We start from the raw sequence: 26,394 nt of genomic DNA, 5'->3' as shown, positions 1-26,394 counted from the left end.
AGCTCATAGGCAGGATCAGCTTTCTGCACAGATGCAGCTGTGTTTTGCATCCAGAGGTGACCGTGGAAACCAACGGGGGGCTCTGGAGGGTGACCATCCATCCCCACAAGGACGCCCTACCTGATGAACAGTGTATCAGACAGACCTTTGGTGCATACCGACAGGCTTCTCAGACTGGAACAGGTACACTTGGGGGGAGGCAGTGTCCTCCACCCAGCTCCTATGACTAATTCTAGCTAACATTTATGGAGCACTTTTATGTCCCAGTCCCTCTATAATAGGCACTTTGCATATGGATTAGCTCATTTAATCCTCACAGCAATGCTGGGAGGTAGGTGATATTAAAGCCCCATTTTTATAATGAGACACTGAGACTGACAAAGGTTAAGTGTCTCGCCCATGTCAACCATAATACCTAAGTCAAGATTTAAACGCGGGTCTATGTGACACCAAAGTGCACCCATTGGTCACCTTGCCAGTCTGGCATTTGAAAGCCGTTCGGATGGGACTGGCTACCTGCAAACATCTAAGGAGAGGACTTCTCCAAGGGCAATCCCATTTGGGAAAGCTATATGTGCTCCTACTATTCACAGGATGAAAAATGAAGATTAATAGGACCTTCGGAGAAATTTTCCAATTCCAAGCAGTGTCTATGCGGATAGTAATCCTATTCAGAATTGAGAAAAATAGAATAGTTACTGGAATAGGGTGAAAAATACTCCACACTAATAAACTCCCTCATAAACAGTCACATGACCAAATCCAGGAACAAGCATGAATAGGAGAACAAGGATTTGATTTCTATGTTGATTTTCTATATTGCATAGGGTGTTTATCCTGGCAGCACCAGGGAGAAACAAGCTAGTAAAAATTATGTGTGGGCTGGTGGAATGTTTTGATTATGTGCATTGTTGATTCTACCTCCTGATAGATTCCTTCATAAGGTTGAATTAACTGATGTGCATTTCAAGTTCTCAGCTAACAGCAAACAACTTACTCAGGAACCTCAGGGAACTGCTGCTATCACAGGTCAGAAAGCAGGTGGTTTCATGCTTATCAGAGCATCTCAAACAAGAATAGAATTAGGGTTGTGGGGGGGAAAAAGAGAAAAAAGGTGCCTGACTGAATAAACCCTGTACAGGCAAAACAGTGTCTCTCTTTTGGTGGCTCAAAAATGTATGGAGAGACATTTTAGGGGGAAAAGGTGTGAGGTGGGAGGATGATTAGAGAATTAAAGGAAAGTAAGTGGTCGTGGTGAGAACAAGTTAAAGCTAAATAGTTAAATCTTTCCGGACAAAGCTCCAGGGAGACTGAATGCCTCCTGCGAAGAAGATCTGGGGAAAGCAAGCCTGCTCAGAAAGCAAGGTCATAGCTGTCAGAGAGAAGGAAGATTCTTGGTGCAGCCTCACGGTGGTTATCCAGATCGCCTCCCACCTCACGCATGTCCCCAGTCCTCTGAGCTCTCTTCCTCTATGAACTTGTGCCCAAAGCCTATAGAAAGGAGACAGCTGGAAGCAAAACGAGAAAATAGTTCCACTCAAACCTGCCTGTGGTGGTTGCCAGAGGTGGTGGGGTGGAAAGTGGGTGAAATAGGTGAAGGTGGTCAAAAGGCATAACTTCAGTTATAAAGTAAGTCCTGGGGATGTAATGTAGAGCATGGTGACCATAGGAAATGATACTGTATTGCATATTTAAACACAGCTGAGTGTAGGTGGATAGTAACTAGACTTCTGGTGGTGATCATTTCACAATGTGTACAGACATGGAATTGCTATGTTGTCCATCTGAAGCTAATATATGTCAGTTATACCTCAGTAAATAAGATTTTTAAAATTTTGCAGTGGTCTGATATTAGGGCATAAATTTCACTCCTTCGGCACTCTACTAACCAGATAAAACATATAGAAAAATAGGAAAGACATGTGCTCCAGCATGTCTAGAGCTCTGTGTTCTTTTTTTTTTTTTAATTTTTATTTATTTATGATAGTCACACACAGAGAGAGAGAGAGAGGCAGAGACATAGGCAGAGGGAGAAGCAGGCTCCATGCACCGGGAGCCCGATGTGGGATCCCGGGTCTCCAGGATCGCGCCCTGGGCCAAAGGCAGGCGCTAAACCGCTGCGCCACCCAGGGGTCCCTAGAGCTCTGTGTTCTATAGGAGACTGCAGCACTCAGAAGTGGTGGCAGGGGTGCCCAGTAGAGAAGCCACGTCTAGTGTAGACATGGTAACAAGTGTGGATTTTGTTGTTAGAGCAACACAAAGTATTTTTCTCAGAAGAGAAACTAATCTGCTGTTTCGTTTTTAAAAGATCACTTGTGTAGAGAACTGGTTTTAGGGAGCCAAGAGAAAAAAGGTAGGGAGACCAGTGTGCAGATTGTTGGCAATCATCAAAGCAAGAGACCGATGACAGCAGCTTAGAGACTAAGGAAGGTGGCAGTGAAGATGGGTAGACTGGAGGCACATTATGGAGGTAGAATCAGGAAAGCTGGCCGATGTCTTGGATGCTGGGGTAAGGAAGATAGAGAAAACAAGAATGGGGACACCTGGATGACTCAGTGGTTAAGTATCTGCCTTTCGCCCAGGGCATGATCCTAGAGACCTAGGATCAAGTCCCACATCGGGCTCACTGCATGGAACCTGCTTCTCTCTCAGCCTGTGTCTCTGCCTCTCTCTCTCTCTGAGTCTCTCATGAGTAAAAAAATAAAAATAAAATCTTTAAAAGAAAAGAAAACACGACAGATTTCTGCTTGTATAATGGGGTGGGTAAGGAAAATTTGATAAGAAATAAATTTAGAGAAAAAATATCAGGAGTTCCATTTTAGATGCTTTGAAGTCAAACATCGCTGGGAGGTGAGAGAAGATGGGAGATCAAGGAAGGTCAGTGTTCGAACCACAAACAAAAGTGTGGGATTCCCTAAGGAGAAAGAAGAGAGTGTACAGGGAGAGAAGAGAGGATGGCCTGGATCCACCCCAAAGAATCCACTCTTCAGAGAACTAGTAGAGGAAAATGAACTTTAGAAGAACACTGAGAAGGGGACATCAGAGAAATGGGAAGTGGTGTCTCAGAAGCTAAGAGAAAAGAACCTGCCAAGAAGAGGACGTTTCATTCTGACAAACGCTGCTGAGAGGTTTCAGGTCAGGGACGAAGAACAGCGTGTTGGGTTTGGGAACATAGAGTCACTGGTGACATTGGTAGAGAGATGTTGGTGGAGGTAGAGCCAGAGGGTGGGGTTTGCTTTTTTTTTTTTTAAGGTTTTATTTATTTATTTATTTATTTATTTATTTATTTATTTGAGAGAGAGAGAGAGTGTGTGCGTGTGTGTGGCGCACAACCGTGTACATGAGTGGGCATATGGGCAGAGGGAGAAGGAGAAGCAGGCTCCCCATAGAGGAGGGAACCCAATGTGGGGCTTGATTCCAGGACTCCAGGATCATGATCTGAGTAGAAGGCAGACATTTAACTGACTGAGCCAACCAGGTGCCCCCAGAGGGTAGGTTAATAAGGGTGTGAACACACCCATCCAGCTTGACTCCCCCTTGACACTCCACATAAACAACAATGACATGATCATCTTTACTATAAACCCAGAAGTATGGTGAGAAGGGGAGAGCACAGAACTACCACAACACTGTGAAAGCTGACAATCACATAGATAAGTTTTAGCTGATTAAGTAGGTTGAAGAAAGCTGGATCCCAAGTCAGCAGTGAGGAAGCCTCAAACCAACACCATTTACACTTCAAAGTCTCAGAGACTGGTGGCACCAGGAAACTTTAAATGTGGAGGTAAGGCAAGGGGGCTAGGAATTGGCATTAGAACAAGGAGAATTGGTTGAAAGCAGTCCTAAAAACAGTTGTATCTGCAAAACCCCCACCACGTGCTGAAGAGTCATTTGCTGGCTCTCCCCCCCACCTCCCAAAGGCTTCATTCTCTGGAAAGATAAAACAATGGGTCTCTAGACTGGGGCACCAAGCAGAAAGATAAAGAGATTGTATGTTTATGTGTGCTGAGACTCCTCAGGGCTCTTCCCTTCCTCACTTTCCAGAACACAGGCAGGAAAGATTCTCTTGGGAAATTGTCCAGTCCAGAGGCAAGATACCTACATCAGGGTTACCCAAGAAAACACCCAGGTGAGATTGCCCTCTTGTGAAACTCACAGTTGATAAGCTCCGCTCATGTTAACAAAGCTTTGAATCAGCTTTTTGGTCCCTACTGTCAAGCATAAGCAGACAGCAACTATTACAAAATAGCCGAAGAAAGCCTGTCATATGAAAGAGCTACTTGGAGAAAATAAAAACAATACAAGATGAGGGAAACTTCCAGAAAATGATATATATTTAGTATCCTCAGAGATATTAGAGGAGATGCTACAACCATGAAAGAAAACCAGATTGCAAGTAATTTTACCTTCAGAGAACAAACAACAACTTAAAGCCCTTGGAAATTAAATTTGTGATGGCAGAAATGAAAGATTCAGTAGAAGGGCTAGAAGAATAAAACTTAGGCCAAAAAGCCAATAAATGGAGTATAGGAAAGAAAATATATGGAAATTACAGGACCTGTCTAGGAGTTCCAACACCCAAATAATAGGGATTCCAGAAAGAGATGTGAAAACACAGAGGGAAGGAAATCATCAATGAAATAATTCAAGAAAATTTCCTAGAGTTAAACTGTCAAAAGAGATTAAGATAAACCTATCCTGAAACACATCATTGTAAAATTTCAGAACACTGGGGACAAAGGGAAGAGCCTACAGACTTCCCAAGAGAAAATAGGTGACATTCAGAGGATTAAGAATCAGAATGTCTTTGGACTTCTCATTCATAACACTGGAGGCTAGATCAAACTAAAACATTGCCTTCAAAATTCTGAGGAAGTTATTTTCAACCTAGATTCTTTTTATACCCAGCCCAACCACCTATTAAGCAAAAGCTTAGAATGCAGGCAGTTTCATTTGCAAGTTCCCCCCAAATTTACCTCCCATCCACTTTATTCAGGAAGCAACTGGAAGATGTGTCCCACAAAAACAGAAAGGAAGAAGAGTTTGGACTCAAGACCAAAGAAACAGATGAAGAGAATCCCCAGGCTGATGGTAAAGGGACCTCCTAGAAGACAGTGCCACCTACACCAACTCAAGAAGGCAGCTGGAGAAGATCTAAATTTGCAAAGGTCACAAGGCTCTGGGAGAGAATTCCTCAAGAGAAGAAACAAAATTGATAGTGAAAGCTAAAAGGTTTGAGAGAAGAGTTAAATAGTGACAGCTTGCAGTTGAACTGGTGATAAGTACATGGAAACTAAGCAAATAAAAAAAGGCATTCTCAAGGAGAATTAAAGATTGCATAAGAAAGAAAAAGCCATCTAGATTTACAACATGACTCAGCTTTTGATATCATAATAGACACTGATTTGTGAATCAAGCAAAACTGTAAGCTGACCATATCCTTACCCTGATGTAAGAGTACATGTGAGTGCTGTGGCAAGAGGAAGGAATGATGGTAAAAACTAAGTCAAGTCTTCACTCTCTCAAAGCAGGAGTCAGTAAACAAAATTGCCTAAGAGTGCCTGAAATTGAGGGACCAAGAAGTAACTTGATACTAGCATTTTATTTAAAAACACAGAGTTAAATACAAAAAAAAAAAAAAAAAAAAAATCAGTCAAAAGAGTTATAAGTAGCTCTCGTTGATGGGGGAAGCAGAGCAGGGGACTTTTTCATAACAAGCCTTATAGAACTACTTGACTAAAAAGTGTGGGTGCATTACCTCACTAAAAATAAAAACCAAAGAGAAAATAAAAGTAAATGGAAAGTGAAGAAGTGAGAGGGGCATGTAGAGCCAAGTGTTTTGGAGATATTTGGTTCTAAAGGGAATTTGGTTCTAAAAGGGATGGCAGCTTGGGTCAAGAGTGGGTTTTATAAAGATAGGAAATGGCACGCATTGGGCATGAAAATTGTCTACCAAGGGGTGTGGGGGGGTGGGTGGGGGAGGCTGATGATGCAGCAGAGGGAGGATTCTAGAAGGAGCAAAATCCCTGAGAAGACTAGAGGGATGGAATCCCAAAACCACAGGGTGGGGACAGAAGTTAATATGGGAGGAACACCTCCTTCCCTGAAATAAGAGGGAAGAAAAAGATAGATGCAGACACAAATAACACTGTAGAATTTGTTGTGACCCTGCTTCTTGCCTCATCAGGCCTCAGCAAGATACCCAGAGTGGAACCCAATACACAACAGCAGCAATTATCTATGCACAGACCATCCCCCCTCCCCCATGTTCCTGGCTCCTTCAACCCTCCTACCGTGTGGGATGCCAAACTGTCTCTACTGGATGAATAACTCTCCCACCATGGCTGGATTACCCTTTAATCTCACAGGAATAAGCATGTCTACATTTGAAAATAAAGACTTCCACTGGTAATATGCTGGATTCAATATTCTGGGAGGCCCTCCTGCTGTAAATGACTACCTTCCAGAGAAAGCATACTTACTGATGAAATACCAGGCTTGTAGGAAATCAGGGAAGTTGCCAAGGGACCCCCCCTCCCCAGAAAAAGGAGCAAACCAGAAGTGGAAATTTGAGCTTCAAGCAGTGATCAGTCAGGGAAGAACACACCTGTCCTCTGTGCAAATGGTGACTGCAGTGGCATGATCCAGATACTAACCCTTGAGCCTGTGGCCAGGAGGAGGAGTGGAATCCTGGACTCTTCCATTAGGCTACTATTCTAGAAGATGTCTGAGGGGTTCCAAGTTAGCAGCGCATGACAGAAACAGATGCAAATCCTTCCTGAAGAGAGCACCCCCAATTTAAACCTGGAAGATTCCCACAGATGAAGATGAGTACACACCCAGAGATTGGCAGGCCCAGGAGAGGCAACACTACCATGAGTGAGAGGCAGCAGACACATTTTTATGAAAATGTGCCTTCTCTGAAAAGATAGGGAAAGGAGATTAAAACAACCAACCAACCCCCGTGTTGTGCTTTCTCAAGTCTGGCCTTTGAAACACACATACTGCTATCACCTGAGTTACTAAAATGCACATTCCTGGGTCCCAGTCCAGACCCAATTAACCCCAGGGCTCTGGGTGGTTGAGCCTGGGAATCTGCATTCACACCCACTCTCCACAGAGAGAGAAAACCAGACACACAGACCTGGCCTTCCTTTCCTCAATCATATTCCTGTGGCTTTTACTACCCACCCTTCAAGATGTGATGACAGCAGGCCCATCATGCAAAAGCTAACGAAGAACTTAAGAAAATGGTTAGACACGATAGCACCCCCTAGTGCCAGCAAGATACAGGGACCGAGTCGGCTTGGATCCTGTCTTTCTCCAGTTAGAAACAATATGGCCCTAGTCTGCTGGAGTCCTGGTCACACTTCAGTGACTACAATGCATAACATGCTGTGATTGAAGCAGATTGGAAGTGGGAACCCTAATAATTAACATCATAGCTTAATGGGTTCACCAGGCATTTAGAAGTGCTTTGAGAATCCAGGGGTTGGCTCTCAGGAGACTGTGCAGAAGGGCCTAAGCAGGGGCTAAAGAACTCACTCCAAAGGAAGACAGACAGGCTTAGGCTGGGTACAAAGGCAATAAGCCCATTTCAAATAGAAGACTAATTTTGAGTACAACAGAGGCAGATTCTAATTTACTTGGCCCAACTCTTACGGCCCTTATCCTGGGGAGAATATTGGACAAAAACAAACAAACAAAATGGACAAAAATGCAAACAAACACAGGGCTGCTTTGAAATTTTGCATCTTCGGGAGCATGGGACAGGCCAGGGGGGGCATGTTAATTGCCTCATGGGCAAATTGGTGATGACAATAGCCAATCAACATTGAATAGCAACTATGGGCCACACAGGGTAGAGTATTTATTCCAACAGTCCCATCAGGCTGGCATACCTGTTCTCATTTTACAGATGAGAAAGCAGAGCTCAGAGAGATCGAGTAACTTGTTTGAAAATACACAAGAATAAATTCAATAAATTGTGAAACCAAACTCGAACCCAGGACCACTGAACTTCATAAGGCACATTTTTAAGATTTTTTTTACTGATTGGATTGTTTAAGTGGGCGATTTAATTTCAGGGTTCTAGATTTAGAAAAGTCATTATTGGATGGATGTTCAATGAAAATTCCTTCTCTCACCACTACTGCCAGCCAGCCCCTCCTCGTGTCACTAGATTATGTGTGATATTCCAGAGATATTACATGGATTTCATTTTGCTGCCCAAGTGATAGCAGATTATACATACTGTTCTGAACCTCACACTTTTTGCTGAGGAAAATGTTCGGTGTACCACTCTGTATCAGTACGGGAAGGGCTCCCTTGTGCTGCTTGCCAGCTGTAAGATCTTACTGTGCGTGGATGCTGTGATCCTGTTCACCAGCCCCCTGTCAGCACACTTCATGTGTTTCCATTTTTCAAATAGAGTAGCTGATGCTATTTGAGCAAACTCCACAGCTCCGGAGCGCCCCTGAGATGATCTCCTGGCAATCAGGCTCCTCTAAGCTGGAACAGACAGCAGTACCTTGAGGTTCCCCCATACAGGGGGAGTTCACAGTGAAGGCAGGGAAGAAGGGAAACTGAAAACAGCTGGAGGAAAGCAGGAGGCAGAGCAGCTTCTCCCAGGCACCAGGTGCCTTTGCCCTCACAGGGGGTGAGGTGTGCCTTGAGCTACCCTCACTCTGCCCCCCAGGCTCCCACTTCCATCTGGGGCACCTGAGTCCAGTCTCTGCACAGGAGAGGGGCAGGGGCTCCAGTGCCTGGACCCATCAGATACCCTGGGAGCAGGGCCCACCCTTAGTCCCACCAGGTGTAGCCAAGGTATAGGGTCAAGTGAGTGAGAATGGGAGGGCCTGTGTATAAGGGGCCATTTCCCTGGAAGGGCTTGGAACCCCTTGCTCAGAGCAAAACAGATGCTTTGACATTTTATTATTATGTTTATTTATTCATGAGAGACACAGAGAAAGAGAGAGAAGCAGAGACACAAGCAGAGGGAGAAGCAGGCTCCATGCAGGGAGCCTGACGTGGGACTCGATCCCGGGTCTCCAGGATCACGCCCTGGGCCAAAGGTAGGTGCCAAACCGCTGAGCCACCCAGGCTGCTCAAAACAGGTGCTTTGGTGGCACCTCTAGCCCAGTGATTTCAGAACTGCTTGGGAGGAATTTAAATGGACTGGAACTCCTACCAAGCAAGGGAGGCCAGAGCCACAGAGTCCCTCTTAAAGTTACCTTGTTCTTAGAACCAGGCTGATTCAGTCCAGGGGGGAAATGATCACCTGGAACCGCTTATAAAGCTTTCTAGTTTAAAACACAAGCTCATATACCTTAGTTTACCACAGTCTCCTGAAGTGGCTATTATCAGTAGCATTCCCATTTTGTAGGTGAGAAAACTGAGGCCTGAGAGGTTACGTGGGTTACCTGGGACCACACAGCCAGTAAGAAGGGGAGCTGAGACTCAAATCCAGGCCCTCGGACTCCAATTTGTGCTTCCTTCTGATTCCTCAGTGTTACAGTAGCTGCGCCCTTATCAGCAGGGGCCACCCTGCAAGACCCCAGTGATGCTTAAAACGGAGGATAGTACTGAACCTATACACACCATGGCGTTTCCTGAGGGACGTACCTATGATGCAATTTAATCTATAAATCAGGTACAGCAAGAGATTAATAGCAACAATAATAGAACAATTGCAGCAGTGTGCTATAATAAAAGTTATGTGAATGTGGTCTCTCTCTTTCAGAATATCTTACTGCATGTACTCACTCCTGTCCTTCAGAGGATGGGAGATGATAAAACGCCTACGTGAGGAGATGAAGTCATGTCAATGACGCAGGCACAGTGATGCAGGGTTAGGCTACTATGGATCCTGTGATGATTCCCCAGGAAGATCATCTATCTGCCCATGGCCACGGTGGACTTTGGGGAACTGTAACCACGGAAAGTGAAACCATGGATGAGGGGGCTCCTGTCCGTGCCTTTGTGTGGCCCCAAATGGTGGTGCACCCCATAGCCTCCGTTAGAACCTACAGTAGGCCCTGTTGGTTCTCTCTTGGGCTGTTCTCCTTTACTGCCCTACCTTGGTCTAATTCTGAAAGGTTGATGGCTCCCTGTTTCTCTGCCCAGCCAGGCCTTCTTCTGAGTTCCATACTCAGATATCTCATATCCTACAGACATCCCCATGTTGCCGCCCAAGTCACCTCAAGGGCAACGTCTCTAAAATGACACTCTCCTTAAACCGCTTCTCCTCTCTGCTTCCTGTCTTGGGAGCAGTAGCCTCCACTTCTCCAGCACACTGTGTGCCATTTTATCCTGGCAAGATAGGGGGACTACCGTCCCGTTTTACAGATGAAGAAATCAAGGCACAGAGATGCTGACGTACTTGCACTAAGTAGTTGACAGCCAGGATTCAAACTGAGCTCTTTTGTGCCGTGCTCCCTCCATACCAGGCTGCCTGCCAACTGTAGAGCCACAGCTGTCCACATGGTTGAACGAGCCAGAAGTTGTGGGTTGCCTCCCACTCCCCACTTCCCCCTTCTCACCATCCCCACAGCTGCTCCAGAGCCAAGTCAATTAATTCTGCATCCTAAATGTCTCAGGCTGTGCCTTCTGCCCATTCCTAACACCACTTACTCAGTTCAGCCCTCTATGATTGCTTCCCCCATTACTGAAATAGCTTCCTAACTAGTTTCTTTGTCTCTAGCACCAGCCCCACCTCACATCCTCTAAAATATACCTGATTATCACACCCACTGGTTAAGAGCCTCCAAAGGCTTCCTATTACCCTGAGGATGAAATCTCAACTGGTGGATCCTGCCACTGCCTGTCCCTCTACACAATCTCTTGCTGGGGCTCTGCAGAAGCCCGTAGCATAATTAATAAAAATGGGCTCATCTCTAGGAGCTTTCCACCAGCTGAGCCAATATGCATCCCCTGTCATGGCACATTCCAGCGGTCCAGGCCATCCACACTGGATTCCAGGGATTTCGGAATAATGCCTGCGTCGGAGCCGTTCATAAGCAACATGGAGAAAGGCTGAATTATGCAGGAACTATTGACAAGTCTCCGTAACCCATCATGCTCTTCCTTACCTGCTCAATCACATTATTGTTGTCTTTGGTACAATGTAATCAAAGTTTTGCAACAATGCCACCAATTACACCCAGAATGGCAGGAGGTGTTACTGAATGATTACTCCACACTTCATAGAAAAGTGCACTTTATAAACTTTCTAAAACTCTTCAACACAGACAGCATACTTTGTGCTCCGCAGACAAAGGATTCTATTGCTGGATGCGTATTTACATATTAAAGGCCCAGAGAAAACCAGCAAAGCCCAAAGTAGAGCAATTTTGTTCATAGTTTTCTCCCTCCTCCTCCTCCTCTTCCTCCTCCTCCTCCTCCTCCTCCTCTTCTTCTTCTTCTTCTTCTTCTTCTTCTTCTTCTTCTTCTTCTTCTTCTGCTTCTTCTTCTTGATTTTATTTATTTTTTTGACAGAGAGAGTGCGCACACAAGTGAGCAGAGCAGCAGGGAGAGGGAGAGGGAGAAGGCTCTCCGTTGAGCAGGGAGCCCGACACTAGGCTCCATCCCAGGACCCTGGGATCATGACCTGAGCCAAAGGCAGACGCTGAACCAACTGAGCCACCCAGGCGCCCTTCAGCCCGTCTTTTGAAAGCACTTCCCCTCCATGGATGTTTGGGGACATGCTGGAGCTGGAACACAGTGCAGAGGCCCTTAAAGCCTCTGGAATTTCACCTCCACTGATTCATTGCATTGAGGATGCAAGCGCAGACCTGCCACTCTGACTGGAACAGCTTTGTTTAACTCCTACCAGTCTTTCAAGATTCAGGTCAGGTATCACTTCCTCCCAGAAACCTACACACACACACACACACACACACACACACACACACGCACACACACAGTTTTTCACACACACACATACACATACACTCGTGACGTGTAATTGTATATGACCCCGTAACACCTCCTCTCATAATACCTCTCTATATTTTCTATTGGTTTCTATAGAGAATTCAACTCAGCCTGACTAGAAGTGAAGAATTACAGGCTCCAGCACGGGAGGCATGCAGCTAGAGCAGCTTCCTGCCTCCTTCCCTCCCAGGTTCAAGTTCAGCAGGAAAGCAGGCACCTGACCCCTCACAGGCCAACCCCATTGGTCACATGCCTAATCATGGAAATGAGTGCAGGATCGCAGCCTAGACTATGGGTGCCCCCTCTGATGCGGGATGGAGAAAACCCCTCAGGGCAAGACACAGTTTCCAAGAGACGGTGGAGAGATAGATCCAAGATGGCCCAAACCACGAGTGTGTAGCCCAAAGCAAATACAGGCAAAGTCTTCCGTTGGCTTACCTATCTCCCCAGGCAGATCATGAGCAGCCTGAGGGTAGACCTGCTCCTTCTCCATAATCCAGCCCCCTAGAGCCTACCTGGCCGGCATACCTCATTTTGAACCGGTGATGAATGGGGACACAAAATATTTAAAGCAAGACTTCTGCCTTGAAGGAGTTTATGGTCTAGTCCCAGAGTTAGTATTTATAGTAAAAGGTCAACTAACCAGCTATAGTAAAAAATTAATTAACCATTTAAGGGAACACTTTATAAGTGGCAAATGGGTGACTGGGGTATTGTCAAAGGAATTTAAAGAAGGAAAAGCTGAAGAAGGGGCCATGGACACCTGTAGCCACCATCCTACACTCACCAGCCTCCACAGCTCAGAGGTGAAGAGAGCCAAGCCTGATACCCCAGCATGCGGACTGCATCCGTGTGGTGGCTTGCTCCAGCCAAACTCCTGGAAACTAGGGTTTACCAATCTCAGGCCTCGACAGTCTTGGCTTTGTCATCTGAGACTCTAGGTCTTTCCTCCCTTTGGTTTACCTCTGTCTCCCCTCCCTCTCAGCCCCCCATCTCGTAGGGCCTGCTGCTGGGGCCTTACCTCCCTTTGCCCAGCCCTCCCTACATTGGTATGTGGCTGATTCTCTGGACCCAGGTGCCCATATCCCAGCTTTTCCTCATCTCATTTGTGCTGCTGGTTTTTAATAACCTCTTTTTTGTTTCTCTGAGCATTTAAGTGTGTAAAAGTGCATTGAGCCCTGCCTTGAGACATATGCTAGTGGTTAGAAACAACACCATCTCTTCTAGGTGGACACCCAGCTGGGCTTGCTGATCTTACAGAATAAGACCTGTAGGCACTGCAGGGAAACTTTCCTCACCCTGGTAGGTCATAGTCCCCACTGATTTTGCCATTAGAATTTGAACAAGTTTGATTTTAAGAGGAGGTCTTCAATTTGTAAAATTTGGACAACAAATCCTGTCAGGCAAAGCTTGTCAGAAGTGGGAGGGAGAGCTGGTGAAGAGTGATTCTTTGGAGCCTCCTGAAGACACTTCAGCAGCTCCACATCATTCAAGGACAAAATTCAAGCTCTGTAAATGACCGCCACAGCCCTCTCCATGACCTTTGAGCCAGGCTCATCTCTCAGCACAACCTGACTCGAACCTTACCTTCCAGCACCTCCGAACTGCTCGTGGCCCCCACATATACCATTCCATGCCCTTGCTCATGTTGGTCCCTCCACCTGATACCTTCCACCTCCTGTTGGCCTGCTGAACTGCTGTCTGTCCTTTAAGCTTCAGCTCAGCTGTCACCTCCTTCAGGAAACCTTCCCTGGTCTTTCTGCCTATCGAAGAGGAAGAGTTCCAGTAATACATTGTAAGCATCTCTATTCCTATGAGCTGAGGGTAGGAAATATCCATGCTTCACATTTAATGTACAGTTGGGCATATTGTGGACATTTGATACAATTTTTGAGTGACAATAAAATAAAAGTTTTAAAAATGAATGACAGTGAATAAATATATTCATACAGTAATGAATCTTTGTCTCTGGTACCCCAATCTCTGAATCATTTTCCTCTTCAGTATCTGTTCCACATTTTCACCGTTTTATTTCTTTCCTTCCTTCTCTCTCTTCCTTCCTTCCTTCTTCTTCTTTCCCTCCTTTACCCCCAGCTGCCATTAAAATCTTCTAACAGGGGATCCCTGGGTGGCTCAGCATTTTAGCACCTACCTTTGGCCCAGGGCATGATCCTGGAGTCCTGGGATCGAGTCCCGCATCAGGCTCCCGGCATGGAGCCTGCTTCTTTGCCTGTGTCTCTGCCTCTCTTCTCTCTCTATGTCTATCATGAATAAATAAATGAAATCTTTAAAAAATAAAATAAAATAAAATCTTCTAACAGGAAAGCTTCCTATAAACTCAGCCTTGCTGAGTATAAATGACTAATATGATATAATATGTCCCCCCCCCCCCCCGCAATGCCATCACCCATTGGGATTTTTAAAAAATACTACACACAGGGTAGCCTGGGTGGCTCAGCAGTTTAGCGCTGCCTTCAGCCCAGGGTGTGGTCCTGGAGACCCGAGATCGAGTCCCACATCGGGCTCCCTGCGTGGAGCCTGCTTCTCCCTCTGCATGTCTCTCTCTCTCTCTCTCTCTCTCTCTCCTCTCTGCGTCTCTCATGAGTAAATAAGTCATGAGACTTTAAATCTTTAAAAAAATCTTAAAAAAAAATACTACGCACAGTCTGAAAGCTGAAGGTATAAAACTATAACATTGGGGTTTGGGAATTCGCTGGAAGTGATCACCTTGGATCTGTTGAGGCCCTGCTGACCCCGCCTCTGCTCACACATTCTGCTTCTAGCTGCTGGGTGACAGAGCAACACATGCATGAGGTCAGAGGAGATGCTACCACCCAGCAGAAGAGTCATAAACAAAGGGAATGCTACATGTGCAGGTCTTGGTGGTTGGGTGCTTGGACCCCTGGTCCTCCTGTCATCCATTGTTGTGTGATCTTAGACAGATCACTTAGCTTCTCTGAGGGTGAGTAAAAATGCTTCTCTCATACAAATAGTCAGGCTTAAATGAAGTAATCCCTACCAAGTACCTAGCACAAGGCTTGATGCAGTCAGTACTTGCCAAATATTAAATGTTGTATCAGCCATTGTGACGTGGCAAATCATCCCAAAGCTTAATTTATATTTATTAATTGTATATATTATATATTATATAATATTATATAATTTATCATTACCTCACAGACTTGGGGGTTCTCCCTTAGGGTCCGGTCCCTGGCTAGTTACAGCCAGATGGTGAGTGGTGCTAGAACCCCGTGGAGGTTCACTCATGTGTCTGACACGTGGGCTGGGAAGACTGGAAGAAGAGCTAACAGCGAAAGAGCAGGGCTCCTTAGCCACCATATTCCGTCTCCATGAGACATGTGTCTATTTGCTCTATGGACTCTCCAGCATGGTGGCTTCAAGAAGCCATACTTCTCACATGGAGACTTGGGGCTCCAGAGAAAGTGGAGAGAGAGTGAGACCTAGCAGCAGAAGTCTCAGGGCATCTCTTCCTCCATACTCTTCTGGTCAAGGCAATCACAAAAGCCCATCCAGGTTCAAGGGGAGGGAGCATAGTCCTTACCTCTTGATGGGGGAGTGGCAAGGTTCTCAAAGAAGATGTGGGGTGGGAAAGACTATTATGACCATTTTGGGAAAATACAATCTGACACAGTGTTCTTACTGAGCACCTACCATGTGTTTTGTGACTTCCATATACTATTTTGAAATACTTTTAAACACCGAATTGGCTGAGTGAATTATAGGTTTAGGAGCTGAGCAAGAAAATAGACATGATATGGGGGATCTGAAAGAATCACAGAAGATAAAATCCTTTTCCACCAAAAGGGGAAGGAGGGATTGTTGCTCATGATCAAATGTACAAGAGTTACACACAACTCATAGTTCAAATTGCATTGAATTACTCAAAACAAAGCTTAGTAAATTTTGTTCAAACCAACTGCTTGAGAAAATTAAACTAATTTATCTGTACCAGCTAAAAACAATGTTCTATTTCTAACAACATCTTTGAGGCTCTGGCAGCCTTGCTCTAGCATACTAACCAATGTCACAGTGCATTAGCCTGATTGTGCTTTAACCTTCCCATTGGCCCAAATGGGAAGGTGTCAAAGGAGGAAGGAAAACGCAAGCACCCTCATATTGTGTCACACGTGGACAGAGTAGATAACTGTGTCTAAGCGCATGGAAGCCACTGGTTAGCTCCTGGGACTGGGATCTCCTCCATCTCTGACATCCCCTAAAGGCCTTCTTAAGAAGCCTGTTTATCTAAACCAAGGAAGTAGGTTATCTGGGAGAGAAATATTTCAACTAGCTAGCAAACTAGGGGCTTAGGTTACCTTATCAACATCTGTGACCAGGCATAGTTACCTGCCAGGATGAAGCCCCTTGGGTGTGGCTGATGGAGAGGAAAGAATGGAAGGTTGGCAGGGTGGTGTGGAGCCTGGGGCATCACGTAGCTGCAGGGAGATCTGGAAGCCAGAGCCCTGAGAGGAGGTGTCCTGAATCAAGAACAAAATTTCATCATTCACAGCCAGCCCTAGAGATGTGTATCATTCAATTGGGTCAGGAAAACAAACTATATGAGTTGTTCTCACAGAAAACTAAAAATGTGTATAAATAATGTATAAATAAATGATAGATGGATTTAAAAGATAACACTCTGATGTTTTTAAGGAGAAAGCTACACATACATAAAATAGGGTCTCTCTCCATGGTTTGGGCTCAGATGGGTAGACTGCCTCTAAGTAGAATCAGAAAACAGTAGCACAGGGTGAAGGGATGTCACTTGGACTCTAGACCTAGAAAGTGCTAACTGAATAGTCTGTGGATAAAGAAGAAAATAGAGCTTGTCATGTGCTAAGGGCAGTATACTATTTCACCCCTTCTACCAGTAACTTTTTGACCATTCTGTGAGTTCCTAATGGACCATCAACTATTGTGCAACAGCCTCTTTTGACAGAGATGGTCCTATGACCCAAGCTGGCCAATCAGAGCTTCCCATCTTTTAGCTAACAAGGTTGGTTTGGGGTGGAATATGACCTGGTTGTCTTTGGGGCTTATGGCTACATGGACACTGCTGAGACCAGTTCACTGTCTACTGTGGTGGCTGAGCATGGGGGATAGAGGGGGGCCAGGAGATATTCTCTCCCACCACACTGGAGAAAGTTTGTTGAATGAAGTGAAAGCGTAACTAGCAGAGCTGAGAGAGAGAGAAGCAGCCCTACATCCAGCCATGTCTGAAACCAGATCCACCCTGGGACTTCCCATCTCTATGAACCAATGCTTTCTCTTTCAGAAACTAGTCTGAGTTGGGTTTCTGTTACTCCCAACCAAAGAAGTCTTGACTAACACCAAGAGTAATACATTACCAGATGTGAGTACTAGAATTTGTGGTACTTAACACACACATTAGATTCTTTGTAAACATAAGGCTGTTCTAACACTATTTTATGATTTAATGGATTCCTATCCATTTCAAATTGCCTAAAAACATATGCCAATTGTAATTTTATCCAGTTATATCACAAACATCATGCAAAGTATAATTTAAGGAATAGTCACTTTTCCTTCCTTGAATGCAAATAGAAATGCTTAATGGAAACCTATGTTTTCATTGCTAGCTCAGGATTCAATCTAAAGACAATTAATGGCCTGCCCTTTATGTGGATATTCCCTTAGCTACAATAAGAAGAGTGGGCTCTGTTGATCCTTGTATTCCCAGGAAAAGAGGTTCTAAGGTGAACATTTATCTAACTATAACCTCTTTGTTAGAATAAGTTGAAAGATATGGTACAAACAGAAAAAAATCTTGATTCTTTAAGCAACTGCTGTCGGGTTGTGCTTCCCTGTCCCTGGATGAATACTCAGAGAAGTCCCACAGCTTTTCCAGTCACTCTGTTGACTGGTGAATAGTCTCTTCAGATATTGGAAAGTCCAATTCAGTCTACTATCAAAGGTATAATCCCACAACCAGTTTAAAACTCAGGACAGACCCAGGCTAAGAAACTCTAAGCAGAAGAAGAATAACATGGTGGACTTCTCCCCCCACTGCTCACCATGCTCCAGAACTGTTCTGGCACCCCCAGACTCGGAACAGGGACGGGGGAGTGGTGAAGGGTAGCAAGCCCCAGGACAGCACTTGGTCGGTTCGCGTCTGGGGCCAAGGCCCAGGGGTGTGGCCTGCCTGAACGGGTACTCTGCCCCACATGGAGCTTCTGCAGATTCCCCGGAGGTCTCTCTGTGAAGGAATATCAGACAGGGGATGTTCCTTGAGCTGCCCACGTGTAACTATCCCCGGTCCCCGGCTTCTGAGGTCTACCCCATCCTGAGTCACACGGCTGGGGTCACCTTGCCTTGCAAATGGTCCTTCAGGGCAGAGTCCCCTTTAAGGAAAGCCAGTACCAGCTCACTTCTGTGGGGTCCTCAAGCAGCTGTAAGTAGCCCCCCTTTGGGCCCTCATTGCCCTGTACCTCTCTCCTTGTCCTGCCACCACAGACGGCTCCAACCAGGCTCTGCATTCATGGTTTGCAATGTGGCTTAAGTATCAGTCCCTTTGTCCTTCCAACTCGAGAGGGCACCTGTCTGGCTTCCTGTGGGCTCTGAAGCCAGACAGAGACTCACTAGGCTTATTGTGGGGATGGGCTGAGGCAAAGGGGGAGAAGCAGCGCCTCCCCCTCGACAGCTCCCGCGCGGAGGCTGCTCTCTGTCCCGAGCTGCACCCCCAGCCTCCTCTTCTATGGTCTCCAGGTTGGTGACAAGCCGAAGCTCTCAAAGCTGATTTCATAACCTCTTAGTGTCCCTGCCTAAATAAGCGGCCACCTCTTTCTCTTTCCCTTTGGGATCTCTGTCGAAGCTCTGAAACAACAGAAGGTGCCTCTAACTCCCTGGCGGGCGCGATTCACAGGACGCTTTCACACACACTTCCCTGTGTCCGCCGCCAGCACCCAGGGAGATGGGCAGGCCCGGCATGGTCGCGCTCGCCCCTGCCCCGCCGCCTTGTTACAGACCGGCAAAGTGGGAGTGTGAGCTCCAGAGCTCCAGAGCTCCAGGCGGCCAGAGGAGAGGGACCCAGGGCTCTGCTCAGTCTCTTGGATGAGTCTTGAAAGCTCTTCCTGTGGTAAAAGGCCCGGTGGGCTGGAGGCGGGGGCGGGGCCGGGGCGGGGCCGGGGCGGGGCCGGGGCGGGGCCGGGGCGGGGCCGGGGCGGGGCCGGGGCCGGGGCCGGGGGCGGGGCTGGAGGCTCCCGCGCAGGAGCCGGCCGCGAGCCGGTCACAGCCGCCCGCAGCCCCGCCCGAGGGAGGGTGCCGGAGGCCTTGTCCTCACGCGTCCCCTCCAGCTACGACGGCCTAGGCCTTTCCTCACACACAGCCTCTCTTTCTCCCTCTGCACCAGCTCGCGAGGGCTTCCAGGGCAAAGTACCACAAACCGGGCGCTCAGGCAACGGGGACTATTCCCCCGCAGCTCTGGAGGCCGGAGTCTGAAATCCGGCGTTGGCAGGATTGCTTGCTCCTGAGCGCTCCGAGGGCCAAGCTGTGCCCGCCTCCCTGCTGGCTTCTGGTGACAGCCAGGGATCCCGGGGTCCCCAGCCCGTGGGTGCAGCGCCCCCATCGCCCCTTCGTCTCTTTCTTCCCCCAAGCCTTCCCGAGACAGAAGGAAAGTTGATGAATTTACAGAGGCCTCTTTAAAAATCCCCCGAGAAAAAATTAAAAAATAAATAAAATGAATAAAATAAATAAAAATCCCCTGAGGATCCCATGCTGGCATCGGCGAGCCCCCTGATGAGCTACCCTTCGGCCGGTCTTTCCCTGCCAGACCCCGGAGCGTGGGAAAACCAACCCGAGGAGGGCCTCGTGGCTGCCCGGCCCCGGGGGGGGGGCGGGGGGGGGCGGGGGGAGGCCCCGCTCAGGTAACAGGGACGCACGTGTTCCCTCCGCGTCTGGTAAACAGGCATAAGACGTGGGGATTCCTCAGTCCCCTACAGGGTTTTGTTCTGAGGAAGGATCTGACTCAACCAATACAGAACCTGACATATCTCTCTCAAATGAATCAGTGGGGAGGAGCTCAAATGACATTTGGGGGGGGAAAGAAATGTAATATTTAAAGAGAGTTCTCAGTCCCCCCTCGCTTGGGGAAGGGAGCCCTTAATCTTCCCATCAACTGGGAAGCGCGCGGATCAGGGCCCTGCAGTTCCTGTGAAAGCGGCAGGACTCGCGCCGACCTGCGGGCTGGGGGTGTCGCTCCTCTTCCCACCGGCTGCCCCTGGGGAAGGCCCCGGCGCACAGCGCTCCCGCCGCGTTCCCGTGAGCCGGCCTCTGCCGCCTCCCGGACCCGCACGGACCAGGGTGGCCACAACCCGGCCTTGGGCTTGTGACACAAGCACCACAAGCACGGGCTGCCAGAGGGCCCGGCTCCCAGCCTCCTGCCAACCGGGTCGCCGTGGCTGAGAAAGCAAACGGCATTTTGTGTTTTTATTTCAAATGGTGTGCGTACAGGAAAATCTATTTCTGGAATAAACTTCACTGAATTATTTACGCACAGTTAACTACAGCCATTTTATGTATATAGTTCGAATTTTGACAAATGGATTTACCTGTGCAACCTCCACCCTAATCGAGAAATAGAAACATTTCCACCATCCCACAAAGGTCCCTCGTGCCCACGTACAGTCAACCTCTCCCACTCCACCCCAGGCCGGCACTGAGCTGCTTTCTATCACTAGAAGTTGGTTTCACTTATTGTAGAATATGGTGTAAGTGGAATCACACAGTGTGTGCTCTCTTGTGTCTGGCTTCTTTATTTTTTTTAAAGGTTTTATTTATTTATTTATTTATTTATTTATTTATTTATTTATTTATTCATGAGAGACACGCAGAGAGAGAGGCAGAGACACAGGCAGAGGAAGAAGCAGGCTCCCCAAGACCCCAGGATCACTCCCTGAGCCAAAGGTAGATACTCAACCACCCAGCCACCCAGGTGCCCCAGTATCTGGCTCCTTTAGCTCAGTGGAATGTTTTTGAGATTCACTATCATGTATCAATGTAACAGGAGTTGAGTTGAGTTTGGTGGCTGAGTGGCATCCCATTGCATAGATAGCATGAATAAAACTGCTATGAACATTACTGTGCCGGGATTCGTGGGTGGCTCAGAGGTTGAGTGTCTGCCCTGGGGAGATCCGGGATCAGGTTTTGCATCAGACTCCCCACAGGGAGCCTGCTTCTCCCTCAGCCTGTGTCTTGCCTCTCATGAATAAGTAAATAAAATCTTTTTAAAAAAATTACTGTGTGAGCCTTTCTGTGGAAATATACACTTATTTCTCTTGTACATACATCCAGGAGAAAAAATTGCATTTTTGATAGATTTAATTTATTTATTTGAGAGAGGGAGCATGAGTAGGGATGCAGCAGAGGGAGAGGGAGAGGGAGAGGGAGAAGCAGCCTCCCCACCATGGGGCTCAATCCCAGGACCCTGGGATCATAACCTGAGCCAAAGGCAGATGCTGTACTGACTGAGTCACCCAGGTGCCCCACAAATTGCATTTTTAAGAATTTATCAAATGTGATGATGCAGATCATGATCAGGAACTTGGGGGATATGTGAATATTGCAGGTGATTAGAAAATTATAATGCTGTAACAGTGAAAATCAAGTGATGTGGGTTCCTGTGGACTAGGCGACAGAGCAGCAGGTACGGAGTGTCCCAGAGTACAGGGACTTAATGCTTCCTTACCTTTCTCTAGTCCGCATGAACTCGGACCAGCCCCGCACCTTATGCAACCACCACAACATGAAAGTAGTTATATCTGATCCTTTCTTCACTGAGCTTTAAAATCATCTCTTAGCAAACGTTTAGGTCCTTTAAGAGAACTTCATCTATAAAAAGCCAAGGTGCCATATATTGCACTTAGAAATATGGACTGAGTGCAGGAGGCCAGACACAGAACAGATATAAAGTGAGTATCGATGGAGAAATGCAATCAAACACAGGATCCCCTCTCAACCCAGAAATTCTCTCCACAAAGGTAATATAGAGAACAAGATCAGTTTTATTACTGAATCAGCGTTAAACCAGAATGTGATGCACAGCATAGACGACCCACTAGGAATTGCAGAGAAAGAAAGAAATCTCACCTTTTCATAGAGCTGTGCATTTACCACGCATTCCATACATTTTCTCAAGATAAACCATGACTAGTCCTCAAGAAAGGGGACTGGACAGCGCCACTGGTCACACGTGGTTCATCCTAACTTTACCTGGTAATTGAGGACCTTCTGCACTAGCTAATTGGCTTTAACCAGAGGAGAAACAACCTCCTCCTACTTTATGACAGGAGGTTATTTTGCAGCTCAGAGGGAAGTGCCCACTGAAGCTCCCACCTCCCCCCTAAGCCGAGAGACAGAACACCATGTCCCTCAATGTTCACATTTCAAAGAGATGGTACCTGGGTCCCCGAGGAAGACACTCCTGGGCCCTAGCACTGACAAAATGCCAACCTAATCCTCAAAACAATCTGTGTATTTTTCAGACGAGAGAAGGTACTCACATGGCAAATTTCCTAAAGTCAATGCTTGGGGAGAAGGAAAGTGAAAGAGAGAGAGAAAGGGAAATCTCTTCCTTTATTTTTAGCAGAGAAAACTGAACCTGTTTTTAATGTGTATTTGTCCCAACGGTACACACTGGGTGTCCTTAAAATGATGCACACAAAATAAATCGTTCTGGGTCCTCACTCCCAATCTGGGGGCTCTGGCTCTGGCTGAGTAAAGCTGAGGGACGGAACGGAAGGCTTCAAACCCCTGTGGCTTCTGGCGCTGGACTCTGCGGGCTACCCTCTTCTCTCCAAGCCTTCCCATCTCATTCTTACTCATTAGGTGGCTGCTCCTAAGAAACCACCCTCGCCCCTCCTCCCCCTGCTAGCTCAAAGCGCTTTGATTCTTGTTTGGTGCGTGCAGTCCTCCAGAAGCCCCAGCGAAGTCCCCGACTGACCCCTCGCCTCAGGGGCACCCGGGGTCCAGGAGAGCACGGGGAGGCACGGTGGCTGGGCGGTTCAACGAATCCACCTCTACGCCACCACCGCCACCGCCACCGCCACCGGCGGCCACAGAGAAACTCATTATTTCCAAACCCCCGCACGACCTGCACCCCCTTTCCTGAGCCGATCCCCCTATTGTTCTGTCTACAAAGAGACATCTGAAGCTGCCAATCCAGTCACTGCACTTTCTTTCTCTCTAAAATGCTACCACTTTCTAAATGCTTTTAACTTCCCCTCGTAACTGACTCAAGTGGCCTCTCCCCTGATGGTGGCAGCTGTAGCTACGCTCACTTCACTCTGGGGGGACTGTTGAAACCTGGGGGATGTACAGAGTGACCTTTCTGTCACCCCTTGTTTATCTGGGCTTGTTCCTGGGGATGAGAAGGACATTGCTCCATGGATGCCTCACTTTACCCCATGGGCTCAGAGGGATGCGCTGTGATCCGCGGGTCCTTCCGTCCTTGTCGGTCTCACTGGAGCAGCTGACTCAGTGGGCGCCGGGCTGAGCGCTTGTGTTTGGTGATGTGTGACACAGCGGGAGGAGGACGACGACTGATACTGCCATTATTTAAAATCACTTCCACCTACCAGGCTGAGTCACTGGAACGTCACTGCCTGGGATTTTGCATCAGTCTCAAAACTATACCTCAGTGGAGCTTTCCGCTCTCAGCAGCACGCCTGCTCCCTTGCCCAGGCCTCCCTGAAGGGAAGGCTGAGGGGATCTTGCTGATCTTGCGTACAGCTAGTTCTCTGCCCGCTGCCTAAATTCTCCCTCTGCATCCTCCTGACAACAGTCATGGGCACGTTTGTGCAACACTTGACGTTGCTGACCTGAGCTCTGAGGAGGCAGTGCTGGTACCCCCACGTCACACGCTAGAAGGCCAGGAGTGGGGGAGGCTGGAGGGAGCAGCCCTGCTGGCTGGAATCTGCGCTCCCTGCCTCCTGAACCAGTAAGAGAGGAGAGAGGAGCTTCGGGTCTGACAACATGGGCCCCCAAGCATCCCTGCGGCGGGTCAAGTGAACAGACACAAAAATCCACTTTGGCTGAAATGATCCGACCACTTGATGTGTGACTTCAGAAGAAATCAGACCATTTCTTTTTTTTCCTTATACCTCAGACTATGATAAATATTCTCTCCCTGCCTATCAAAGTCCCAAATTAGAGCCTTCCTATAAAAGGCCTGAATGGTTTCCAGAACGCTTGTGAGACTATTCATAAGGAAAACAATGATTTCCCAAGCAGTGAATTCTAACGGTTCTAAGAACACAGCTTTGGGGCCGAGGCAAGCTTGTGTGACTTTGAGGGACATCCAGTCCCTCATGATTATTATCATCACAGGGTTGCTAGGGAGGTGACATGAGATAACTAAAGGGCGTAAAGCACTAAGCACAGAGACTGGCACTTTTTAAACCCTCTGTAAATGCTGATGATAATATAAATTTTCAATAAGTGTCTCATGCTACTTATCCAGTAGATACTGAATATTGTGATGGTCCAGTCTTACTTTTTAGGCACTTTCTATCCTGACAGTTTCTTAAGATTTCCTTAGTGAAGGATATTTAAGCATGTCTTAAACTCTGTGTCCAATATGCTACGAAAACAAAGCTCTTATAATGAGAACATTTATTTTTACATTTGTCATGTGCGTGACTGGAGCCCCCTGCTGTCAGGGGAGCCCCCAACTACCTGGTTTTTGTTTTTGTATTTTTTTTAATCCAATTTCCAGACAAACTCTTGGGAGCCTTCAAGGAATCCTAGTAAGGCTCAGGAGGATTGGTTAACCCATGAGAACAGTTCCCCAACTGCTAAGAACATGAGAAGAGCTGCCCTCTGCATAATCACGGGGCATGCTCTCTAAGAGCAGGAAATCACGGGATTTCTCGATGCTTCTTGATTGCTCCAGAGCATCTTCTCCAGAGAGGAACCTCCATCCTCCTCACCTCCTCAGAGTCAAGCCTCCTTTTGCTGCACCTCTGTACCTGTGGTGTCTTTGGGGCTCTTTGCTACATGGATGCTAACCAGAACTACTCATGGCCGACACCTCATGTCCCCACTTTGCCCTGCTCTGAGGAAGGAATGGGGCTGGGGGGCTTCCCCCATCCTCTTCCACTTAGAAGGTCAGTTCTAAAACAGGCAGCAGAAGGATCTAGTCACATGACATTAGCAGGGGTTGGTGTAGAGATGGACCATCTGCCCAGAGGTGGCCTGCATAGAGTTCAGACCAGCTCTCCCACCACTGACGAGTGGTTACTCAAGTGAAAAATTCAGATACCACTGGCTGATCATCTGGGGCCTAACATAACAGCATAACGACAGCAGACAGACATTTATACGGCACTCACTCTGTGCCAGGCACGGCTCTCATCACATCACATACATTAACTCTGGAGTTCTGTCCATAGGCCCCACAAAGGACAGTCTGAATTCCTTCCAGGGGTGAGGAAGCATGGCAGGTGAGAGGGGTGGGAGAGGAGAGAGCGTTCTCTTTTCCAGAATGTCTGTGAGCTTGGAACTCTTCTCTCTCCAACTCCTCTGAGATGTTCCTGCTTCATAGAAATTCAGCCTTTCTTCAGTTTTAGGATTCAGGCATGCCCCAAACATCCCCCCCCACCCCCGCCTGCTCCCCAGCCTGCAAGGCCCAGCCTCCCTCCCCAACACCATCAGCAGACCACCAGGTGGCCTGGGGTCGCCCTTGCCTTCTCTGGGCCTCAGTGTTCTAGTTCATCACCAGCATCCCCACCCTAAGCAGCTGCCTTCACATCCTCTGGCCCCAGTAGGACGTAAAGATCTTCAGTCCACAGGGAAAGACCCGAAAGGGCCCCCTGAGCTGGAGAATAAATGATATTTTGAATCCTTTCAGTACCACTAAAGGAAAAACCCATGAGTTTCTCCAGGGTTGGAATTTTTTTCCTTTGGCTTTGTATTTCCCTCAGCAACTGTGACTGACACAGGGTTCAGGGGCAGGGTTCACTGGAGGGTTTGTTTGGGATTCAACTCCTTGCTACCCCTCCAACCAAGACACAGGGCACTTCTTAGCCCCCCCATCATCCTAGAACATGAAGGCCCTTAGCCACTTGAGGCCCTGCCATCAGAATGGTCACGAGCAAAATATGATGAAAAGTGTGGTTTCAAAACCACAGTTTTCCAATGACCAGTCTAAGTGGAATAATCCAAGGAATAATATGGATTGGAAACAGAATGTGGAAAAAAAAAAAAGGAAATAGAATGTGGTTCTGAGAAAGCTGGTAGGGGAATTTGTCAGTAGTAAATAAGGCAAACTGTATCAGTTAAGCTGTTCTCTTTTGTCAAAAACAGATATGAAAGATAACTGAATTAGTTTGGCTTTAGACATATTGGAGCGAGATTTTGCTGGAGCTGCCTTCCCTCCCTCACACTGAGGCTCTTCCATACCCACTTAGGAGTCCCACACTGCAGAGA

The 26,394-nt window shown here is 47.3% G+C and overlaps 1 long non-coding RNA gene across 1 annotated transcript; it reads right to left on the bottom strand.

Annotated features, from left to right (window-relative positions):
• Positions 1–8,965: 8,965 nt before the first annotated feature.
• LOC125752411 (uncharacterized) lies at positions 8,966–19,024 on the bottom strand. The gene is made up of 5 exons (XR_007401864.1): positions 18,402–19,024; positions 17,988–18,169; positions 16,300–16,430; positions 14,087–14,195; positions 8,966–13,697 (listed from the first exon to the last, which is right to left on the bottom strand). It is a non-coding gene; the product is annotated as an uncharacterized LOC125752411 (long non-coding RNA).
• Between the last annotated feature and the right edge of the window lie 7,370 nt (positions 19,025–26,394).

Source organism: Canis lupus, chromosome 13 (genome assembly GCF_003254725.2).
Source record: "Canis lupus dingo isolate Sandy chromosome 13, ASM325472v2, whole genome shotgun sequence".
NCBI lineage: Eukaryota > Metazoa > Chordata > Mammalia > Carnivora > Canidae > Canis > Canis lupus.
This window is presented reverse-complemented; position numbering and strand designations above follow the sequence as displayed.